Source organism: Triticum aestivum, chromosome 5A (assembly GCF_018294505.1).
Source record: "Triticum aestivum cultivar Chinese Spring chromosome 5A, IWGSC CS RefSeq v2.1, whole genome shotgun sequence".
Taxonomy (NCBI): domain Eukaryota; kingdom Viridiplantae; phylum Streptophyta; class Magnoliopsida; order Poales; family Poaceae; genus Triticum; species Triticum aestivum.
Genome location: NC_057806.1, coordinates 171,757,420 through 171,768,228, shown reverse-complemented (window position 1 = coordinate 171,768,228; position 10,809 = coordinate 171,757,420).

The window sequence follows — 10,809 nt, the reverse complement described above, 5'->3', positions numbered from 1 at the left end:
TCGGGTTATCAAGACCATGCATTTCTTCAATAGGAGATGGATTAAAATTATGCATTTCTTCGACAGGCGGTAAATTAAGACCATGTATTTCTTCAATAGGAGGTAAATTCTTAACATCTTCAGCTTTAATACCCTTTTCTTTCATGGATTTCTTTGCCTCTTCCATATCTTCAGGACTGAGAAATAGAACACCTCTCTTCTTCAGAGTTGGTTTAGGAATAGGCTCAGGAGTTGTGTCAGGAAGTGTCCAATTATTTTCATTTGTCAACATATTATTCAATAGAATTTCAGCTTCATCTAGTGTTCTTTCCCTGAAAACAGAACCATCACAACTATCCAGGTAATCTCTGGAAGCATCGGTTAGTCCATTATAAAAGATATCAAGTATTTCGTTTTTCTTAAGAGGATGATCAGGCAAAGCATTAAGTAATTGGACAAGCCTCCCCCCAGCTTTTTGGAGACTCTCTTCTTCAATTTGCACAAAATTATATATATCCCTTAAAGCAGCTTGTTTCTTATGAGTAGGGAAATATTTAGCAGAGAAGAAATAAATCATATCCTGGGGACTACGCACACAACCAGGATCAAGAGAATTAAACCATATCTTAGCATCACCCTTTAATGGGAACGGAAATATTTTAAGAATATAAAAGTAGCGAGTTCTCTCATCATTGGGTGAACAGGGTAGCTATATCATTTAATTTAGTAAGATGTGCCACAACAGTTTCAGATTCATAGCCATAAAAAGGATCAGATTCAACCAAAGTAATTATATCAGGATCAACAGAGAATTCATAATCCTTATCAATAACACAGATAGGTGAAGTAGCAAAAGCAGGGTCAGGTCTCATTCTAGCATTAAGGGATTGCTGCTTCCATTTAGCTAATAACCTCTTTAGATCATACCTATCATTGCAAGCTAAAATAGCTCTAGTAGATTCTTCATCCATAACATAACCCTCAGGAACAACATGCAATTCATATTTATTAGGGGGAGAGTCTTCATCATCACTTTCGTCAATATTATCAGTTTCAATAATTTCATTCTCTCTAGCCCTAGCAAGTTGTTCATCAAGAAATTCACCAAGTGGCATAGTAGTATCAAGCATAGAAGTAGTTTCATCATAAGTATCATGCATAGCAGAAGTGGCATCATCAATAACATGCGACATATCAGAATGAATGGTAGAAGCAGGCTTGGGTGTCGCAAGCTTAATCAAAACAGAACGTGAATCAAGTGCAGAGCTAGATGGCAATTCCTTACATCCCCTCGTAGTTGAGGGATAAATCTTGATTCTTGGATCTTTCAAGTTCTTCATAATGATAAGCAGATATAAATCCCAAGTGTCTCAAAGAATAGAGCTATGCTCCCCGGCAACGGCGCCAGAAAATAGTCTTGATAACCCACAAGTATAGGGGATCACAACAGTTTTCGAGGGTAGAGTATTCAACCCAAATTTATTGATTCAACACAAGGGGAGCCAAAGAATATTCTCAAGTATTAGCAGCTGAGTTGTCAATTGAACCAACACCTGGAAACTTAATATCTGCAGCAAAGTATTTAGTAGCAAAGTAATATGATAGTAGTGGTAACGATAGCAAAAGTAACGGTAGAAAAAGTAAAGTTTTTGGTATTTTGTAGTGATTGTAACAATAGAAACGGAAAAGTAAATAAGCGAAGAACAATATATGGAAAGCTTGTAGGTAATGGATCGGTGATACAGAATTATGTCGGATGTGGTTCATCATGTAACAGTCATAACATAGGGTGACACAGAACTAGCTCCAATTCATCAATGTAATGTAGGCATGTATTCTGAATATAGTCATACGTGCTTATGGAAAAGAACTTGCATGGCATCTTTTGTCCTACCCTCCCGTGGCAGCGGGGTCCTAGTGGAAACTAAGGGATATTAAGGCCTCCTTTTAATAGAGTACCGGACCAAAGCATTAACACATAGTGAATACATGAACTCCTCAAACTATGGTCATCACCGGGAGTGGTCCCTATTATGGTCACTTCGGGGTTGCCGGATCATAACACATAGTAGGTGAATATAGACTTGCAAGATAGGATCAAGAATTCTCATATATTGATGAAAACATAATAGGTTCATATCTGAAATCATTGCACTCGGGCCCTAGTGACAAGCATTAAGCGTAGCAAAGTCATAGCAACATCAATCTCAGAACATAGTGGATACTAGGGATCAAACCCTAACAAAACTAACTCGATTACATGATAAATCTCATCCAACCCATCACCGTCTATGATGGAATTACTCATGCACGGCGGTGAGAATCATGAAATTGGTGATGGAGGATGGTTGATGATGACGATGGCGACGGATTCCCCTCTCCGGAGCCCCGAACGGACTCCAGATCAGCCCCCCGAGAGGGTTTAGGGCTTGGCGGCGGCTCCGTATCGTAAAACGCGATGAATCCTTCTCTCTTATTTTTTTTCTCCCTGGAAGTGAATATATAGAGTTGGAGTTGAGGTCGGCGGAGCTCCAGGGGGCCCACGATGTAGGGGGCGTGCCCAGGGGGGCAGGTGCGCCCGCCACCCTCGTGACTAGGGTGTGGGCCCCTTGGCCTTGATCTTTTGCCAGTATTTTTTTATTATTTCCAAAAATAATCTCCGTGAAGTTTCAGGTCATTCTGAGAACTTTTGTTTCTGCACATAAATAACACCATGGCAATTCTACTGAAAACAGTGTTAGTCCGGGTTAGTTCCATTAAAATCATGCAAGTTAGAGTCTAAAACAAGGGCAAAAGTGTTTGGAAAGGTAGATACGACCGAGACGTATCCGTCCCACACACGAAGGCCAGAAAAGCTCCTGAGAAGCGACCCTGTTGAGCCCTGGGACGTCGACAAAGACGCGCAGCCCGGCATCCTCGCCTGGATGGAAAGCTGCGCCTTGTGACCGGCGGTCGCCACACAAGTCCCTTGGGTCTTGCAGCTCCTGGGTGATCTTGGTGATGAACTCCTGAATGGTGGGCGGTCCTTGCCCTATGTCCTCCTGAGGGAAACATGCCGTGAAGCATGCCTCTAAGTGGAGCCCGAGAGCCTCCCTCGTGATGTGGGCAAGGCCTTCTAGAAGAAAGCCCCTGAGCCCTGCCCGAGAAGGGCGCCGGGCGCGCCTTCCTATGCGATGGAGGGAGGCGCCCCTGGAACGGGCGCTGATCCTGACGAGGCTCCGGCTGCGACGCCACCCTCCCGAGGTCCGGCACGGCGCAGCTGCTTCTTCTTCTTAGGGATGGCCTCATGAGGGCCCTCGCTCTTGCTGTCGGGGTCGTCGATTGCTGCAGCTTGGAAGGCACACTTGAGGGATCACACTGCATCTCTTTCTTCACATGGGACCGTGATGATCCCGCTGCTTCGCGGCATCTTGAGGACATTGTAGCCGTGATGGGTCACCGCCATTAACTTAGCCAGGGCTGGGTACTCGAGGATGGCATTGTACGGTAGGCGGATGTGTGCGATGTTGAAGTCGATGAGCTCGGTGCGGTAGTTGTTGCGCATGCCGAAAGTGACAGGGAGGCAGACCTGCCCTATCGGTGTGGTGGAACTGTCGGTGTCAAAAGCGGCGGATCTCGGGTAGGTGGTCCCGAATTGTGCATCTAAGGCGGATGGTAACATGAGGCAGGGGACACGATGTTTACCCAGGTTCGGGCCCTCTTGATGGAGGTAACACCCTACGTCCTGCTTGATTAATCTTGATGATATGAGTATTACAAGAGTTGATCTACCACAAGATCGTAGAGGTTAAACCCTAGAAGCTAGCCTATGGTATGATTGTTGTCCTACGGACTAAACCCTCCGGTTTATATAGACACCGGAGGGGTCTAGGGTTACACAGAGTTGGTTACAAGGGAGGAGATCTACATATCTGTATTGCCAAGCTTGCCTTCCACGCCAAGGAAAGTCCCATCCGCACACGGGACGAAGTCTTCAATCTTGTATCTTCATAGTCCAACAGTCCGACCAAAGGATATAGTCCGGCTGTCCGTTGACACCCTAATCCAGGACTCCCTCAGTAGCCCCCGAACTAGGCTTCAATGACGATGAGTCCGGTGCGCAGATTGTCTTCGGCATTGCAAGTCGGGTTCTTCTCCAAATTATGAATATCTGCTGAGTAGTGTCCGGCTCCCCATAAATGTTGCACTTCTTGGCTTCTGCGCCCAATAAGGGCTATCTTCCACGTGTCGAGCGAATGCGACGAGCCAGTGCACTTTTACATTCGCCACCCTAGCCATGTAAGTAAACTGTCTATTAAAAGGACGGGGATTCTTAGATCCAAACCACACCATCCTCCCATGGCAAGTATCCATCGGATCGCGCTCGAAAAAATCCATTCCAACATGGCCGGCCATCGCAGCTCCTCCTCCTGCCCCCGTAGCCCTAAAACCAGTGATTGGGAGAAGTGTTCCATCCCACACAACCAATTAGAAGAGTTACAGACCCTGGGATTTCTCCCTCCAGCATATATGGTCCCCGTTCGAGCCGAGCTCGCCACCTATAATGGCGGGGAGCAAGCGGAGAGCTTCCCCAATCCCTCCAAGGGGGAGCAGGTATGCCTTGTCCCTTATTTACTAAGGGGACTTGGATTTCCAATCCATCCGTTCCTCCGCGGGCTCCAGGAGTTTTACGGCCTCTAGTTGCATAATTTCACCCCCGCTTCCATATTACACATCGCTGGTTCTGTTGCCCTTTGTGAGCTGTTTCTGGGCTGCGAAGCTCATTTCGAGCTATGGAAGAAGCTATTCTGCCTTGTGCCCCATACACAGGAGGGGTCAATATATCAAGTGGGCGGAGCCGAAATATGGTGCATCGCCGGGACAGGATACCTGTCCGGTACCCCGAAGAAGACATCCGAAGACTAGCCTTCGAAGTGATTTTACATGGAGGACGTCCCCCTTCTAGATCCTATTCGGAGGGGTCTTCCCGAGTTCGACAATGCCCCTTTGAAGAAACGCCGAAGCTGGCACCCACGAAGCCCTCAGGAGGAAGATAACGGATAAGTCCTTTACCTGATGGGCCGGATAAAAGCGCTGGCTCAATCAGGATTGACAATAATCGAGGTTATGTCAATATGTATAATTCGGGGGGTGCAACCACTTCAATATCGAGGGAACCCCATGTGGCGCTTTAACGGGGAAGATGATGCCACCCACTGCAGGCGTAAGGGACCGGACTTCACTGCTGCCCTAGCAAAAATTTTGTCCGAGTTGTTCAAGGGAGAGGAAGAGGAGTTCATCCGTATTAAGCCACGGGATGGATTCTCCATGTACAGCCCTCCAAGCTGGGTGAGCTGTCACTTTTTACTCCCAACCTTCCTGCATTCTTCGTCATAAATACTCACCTTGACGTTTCATGGCAGGAACTGCGAAAAGCTGTAAGGGAGGTCAACAGCCCACCTCCACAACAAGAGGACCCTGACCGGGCCCTCGATCCCGGACTCGAAGAGGATCCGGACATATTTGTGGAGCTAATCGACAGGACATTCTATCAATTGAGCTGCGGTGATGCCATGGTTGCCATCATAGCCGACTATCCTGGGCTACTCCCTGCATCGCATGTAAGAAAAACCGGAGTCCCAACTTCCAAGAAGGATCCCTTTTATGCACTTCACCTACCGTACACATATGGTGTTTTACAGGGAAGGCCCTCGAGACGCCATGCCGAACCCGCAGTGACTCGCCAACGAGGGACACCGAAGCCAGGTAGGCCAAAAAGGAAGGTGGTCAGGACTGAGATGCCGGCGCAGAGGTATGATACAGAACCTCGCTCCATGGTTGTCGTCTTTCTTAAAATATAACGACGTCCATGTTTCCTGGTAGGAAAAACGCTCGCCCGACTATATCCGGAGAGGTTGCCGATCACGCCTCCACCACTCGGGCTGCAGGGCCGAACATAGAGGCGGAAGCTAACACGGGGCGAATGCCGGATGCTCCTCCTACAGAGGATGCGGATAGACTATCCGCTACAAATTCCGGAGTGGAGAGCGCCATGAATCACAGGCGTCGCCGGGCCGTACTCTGTGACGCTTGTTTCTTCCAAGAGGCGTTCGATGCCTTCAACTCAGGAGACGCGTACATCCGTGCTACTCAAAACGGTCTTGCCAGAGCCACGGACTAGTATGTAAAGGATATACGGGTAAGAAAATATGACGATTATATATATATCAGTAGCCCCTAAGACTTGAAACAGTTGACACAACTGATTTAAGGATCACTATTTGTGCAGGTTCTTACATAGAAGAATACCCAATTGTCTCAAGAGCTGGAAGAGTGCAAAGCCCAGCTACGGGCCGCGGTGGCCATGTTGAAGGAGTCCGAGAAGGCCCCCTCTGGTAACACTTGTTTCCATTGCAAAGAATGACAAGTACCATATAGTATGCGGCATGCATGCAAATCTAACAATAGATGTTGCAGATGACTCCGGAGTGAATCCGAAGGCCATGCCGGAGGATGCGCAACGTGCTAATCGTTAGCTAAATGCTGGCGAGCGCGTGCTTACGTGGGTCAGGCAGGAGAAAAATAATCTCCAGGATGCCTATATCCGGTTGGGCGTGGAACTGAAAGATGTCCGAGCCCAACTTGCAGACTCCGTGAAGGAGAATAAGCGGCTTCGACGCGACATTTTCAGTAAGTGCTTGAACGAACTTTTGAAAGAGTTCGGCGAAGAAGCCGGCTAACAGAGTTATGTTTGCAGGTATGTTGACGGGTCGTCCCGCGGAGGAGATGCCCGGGTCTGCGGGTGATCTTCTACCAGAGCTCTCGCAACTGCACGAACAAGTTCGGCAGGTGATGCAGGGTATTGCCCAAGCCTTGTGGCCATCCGTCTCCCCGCCAGGAGGCATGGGGGATCTTGTAGAAAAGCTCAAGGGCGTGCGGCGCCGCTTCCGATTATGGAAGATATCATCCTGCCGACAAGGTGCGAGGGAAGCCTGGGCCATGGTGAAGACGCGATATACCAAAGCTGACCCAGACAACATGGCCGAGGTTGGACTTGTGGGGCCCGATGGGAAAGAGATCTTCGACAATTTGGTGTATGACCAAGTAGAATTAGCCGCAAAGTATTCCCAACAGGATTGTAGGCTAGACAGCCTGTTGGATGGTATAGAAGAAGAAGTTGGTCAGTCTTAGTGATTGTGTACTTTAAGTGACATGTATAATGTCCCTAGCCGGATTGTAAATCACTTGTCATGGCAGACCTTTTTGCTTCGACCTCTGGACCCGATAGTCCGGAGTGTATCCGAATACCCACTCGGTTATGTAAAAACCGGGGTATGCGTGGAAACCAGGCGTAGGGGTCATAAGTGCTTGAACAGACAAGTACCCAACTAGCTATGTTATATTACATGGATAGTAAGAAACATCTTCCAGGGAGAATAGTTCCGTTAAGGGTTCCTTTCCCTGGGTACGCATGCCCTAATGTGCATGTCCTAACTGCGAAAAGAGACGCAGGCTATAAACATCTGGGGGCATGTATCAAAATAAATAAAAGTCATCTTTTGTTCACCGACCGAATATTCCCTTAAGAACGCTAGCTTTCGGCTTCACCCAGTCTGAGGTACACATCCGGCTGACCCAACAGTAATAATCGCAGAGGTGCTCCCCTTATGCCCTAGCCGAATTAACGGGAACGTAGGGCATAAATACAAGAGACAGGCAACCCATGGCCAAAAGTTAAGTCATATTGATGCATATAATGGTGAAAAAGGTACATGTGGAAGAATGACACATGTGCGGGGCCTAAAGCCCAGAAAAATAATTATATTAAGCTTCTGTATAAGAAGCCCCCAGGTATAATGAGCGTGGTTAGCGCGTGAAGATTGTGTAACCAAGACACAAGTTAGCCTTTTATGGCCTTGAGGAGAAGAAAAAAGAAGAGAGAAAGAGAGAAAAGACAGATATTTGATATGCAAAAAAATTGATGGAGGTAAGGAGACGAACATAGAGTCCGACACTAGGCGTAGAACCTTTGGAGTCTGGCTGCGTTCCATGGGTTTGGCTCGAGTCGATTGTCCGATGCATCTCGCAAACGGTACGCTCCACCGGTCAGAACCTGGTCAATAATGAAGGGACCTTCCCATTTGGGCTTGAGCTTGTTCTTTTTCTTCTTCGGCAGACGTAGAACTAGTTCGCCAACGTTATAGGTTTTGGCCCGTACTTCTCTTCTTTGATACCTTCGAGCCTATTGCTGATAGAATGCGGAACGGGCTTTTTCCACGTCGCGCTCCTCCTCCAGGGCGTCCAAACTGTCCTGCCGATCGAGCTCGGCCTCTTTTTCTTCGTACATGCGCACTCGAGGTGAGTCATGAATTATGTCGCAAGGCAGAACCGCCTCTGCGTCGTACACCATAAAAAACAGAGTGTATCCGGTAGTGCGATTCGGCGTGGTCCGCAGCCCCCATAGTACGGAATTGAGCTCCTCTACCTAGTGCGTGTTTGATTCTTTTAAGGACCGCACTAATTTGGGTTTGATGCCGCTCATAATAAGACCATTTGCTCGCTCAACTTGACCGTTATTTTGCGGGTGATAGACAGAAGCATAATCGAGCTTGATGCCCATGTTTCTGACCAAAGTTTTACCTCGTCGGCTGTGAAGTTCATTCCGTTGTCAGTCATGATGCTGTGGGGGATGCCATAACGGTGCACAACCCCATATAGGAAGTCTATCACCGGTCCGGATTCAGCCATTTTAACGGGTTTGGCTTCTATCCATTTGGTGAATTTATCCACCATGAATAGTAAGTATTTTTTCTTATGGGTTCCCCCTTTAAGGGGTCCGACCATATCAAGCCCCCAGACCGCAAAGGGCCAAGTAAAGGGGATTGTTTGGAGGGCGGTAGGTGGCATATGGCTTTGGTTTGCAAAAAGCTGGCAACCGACGCAATGTTGGACCAGATACTGTGCATCTGCTCGGGCCGTCGGCCAATAGAAACATGTATGGAAGGCCTTGCTTACAAGGGCCCGGGCTGCGGCGTGGTGGCCGCCGAGTCCAGCATGGATTTCTGCCAAAAGCTTCCGCCCTTCCTCTTCGAAGATGCACCTTTGAAGAACTCCGGTAGTGCTTTTCTTATAAAGCTCTCCCTCGTGGACCTTGTAGGCTTTAGATCGTCGCACTATGTAGCGTGCCTCATTTTGGTCCTCGGGTAGTTCCTGCCTAGTTAGGTAGGCCAGGAATGGTTCTGTCCACGATGTGATAACAGCCATTATCACATGGGCTGAAGGTGTTATTTCGATCGCAGAGCCTCCGATTGTGTCAGAGTGTTCGGCGTATGGTGTTGTGGCCGGGTCCGGAATATTATTACCGGTGTCCCCGTCCCATACCACGGATGGCTTAAACAGCCTTTGCAAGAAGATGTTAGGTGGGACAGGATCGCGCTTAGTGCCGATACGGGCGAGGATATCCGCCGCCTGATTGTTTTCCCGAGCCACATGGTGGAATTCAAGCCCCTCGAACCGAGCTAACATTTTGAGGACGGCATTGTGATATGCCGCCATTTTTGGATCCTTGGCATCAAAGTCTCCATTTATTTGAGATATTGCAAGGTTCGAGTCCCCATGCACCTCCAGGCATTGAATGCCCATGGAAACTGCCATCCGGAGACCGTGTAGTATGGCCTCGTATTCGCTGCGTTGTTAGAGTCTGTGTATAGTATTTGGAGTACGTATTGGACTGTATCTCTGGTGGGGGACGTTAGGACAACGCCAGCCCCCAAACCAGCCAGCATTTTAGAGCCGTCAAAGTGCATGATGCAATTGGAGTACGCACCGTACTCTTTAGGGAGTTCGGCTTCTGTCCACTCGGCGACGAAATCGGCCAGTACTTGCGTCTTAATGGCTCGCCATGGTCTATATGTTATGTCAAACGGGAAGAGCTCGATAGCCCATTTGGCAATCCGGCTCGTGGCATCGCGGTTGTTTATTATGTCATTGAGTGGTACTTCTGAGGCCATCGTAATTGAACACTCTTGAAAGTAGTGTCATAATTTCCGGGATGCCATGAATTCCGCGTATGCTATCTTTTGATAATGTGGGTACCATGATTTGCATGGAGTGAGGACAGTGGATACATAATATACCGGCTTTTGAAGTGGGAATTTATGTCCGCCCGTCTCTCATTCGACGATGAGCACTGCGCTTACAACTTGGTGAGTTGCCGCTATATATAACAACATTGGTTTGCCGACATTTGGCGCGGCCAAGATTGGGTTGGTGGCCAGGATGGCTTTTATTTCTTCCAATCCGGCCGTGGTTGTCTCTGTCCACTTGAAGTGTTTGGTGCACCGAAGAAGGCGATAAAGGGGGAGTGCCTTTTCATCTAATCGGGAGATAAAGCGGCTTAAGGCCGCCACACATCCAGTTATCTTCAGGATTTGCTTGAGGTCAGTTGGGATAGCCAACTGCGACAGAGCTCGGATTTTAGCCGGATTTGCTTCAATTCCTCTATTGGAGACGATGAAGCCCGGGAGCTTTCCGGCGGGTACGCCAAAAACGCATTTTTCCGGATTGAGCTTAATGTCGTATGTTCGGAGATTGTCGAACGTGAGCCTCAAGTCGTCTATTAAGGAGTCGACGTGTCTGGTTTTAACAACCACATCGTCGACGTATGCCTCCATTGTTTTGCCGATCTGCTTTTCCAGACATGTCTGAATCATGCGCTGATATGTTGCGCCGGTGTTTTTGAGCCCGAAGGGCATTGTGTTAAAACAGAAGGGGTCATATGGAGTGATAAATGTCGTTGCGGCTTGATCGGACTATGCCATCTTAATTTGGTGGTAACCGAAGTATGCGTCG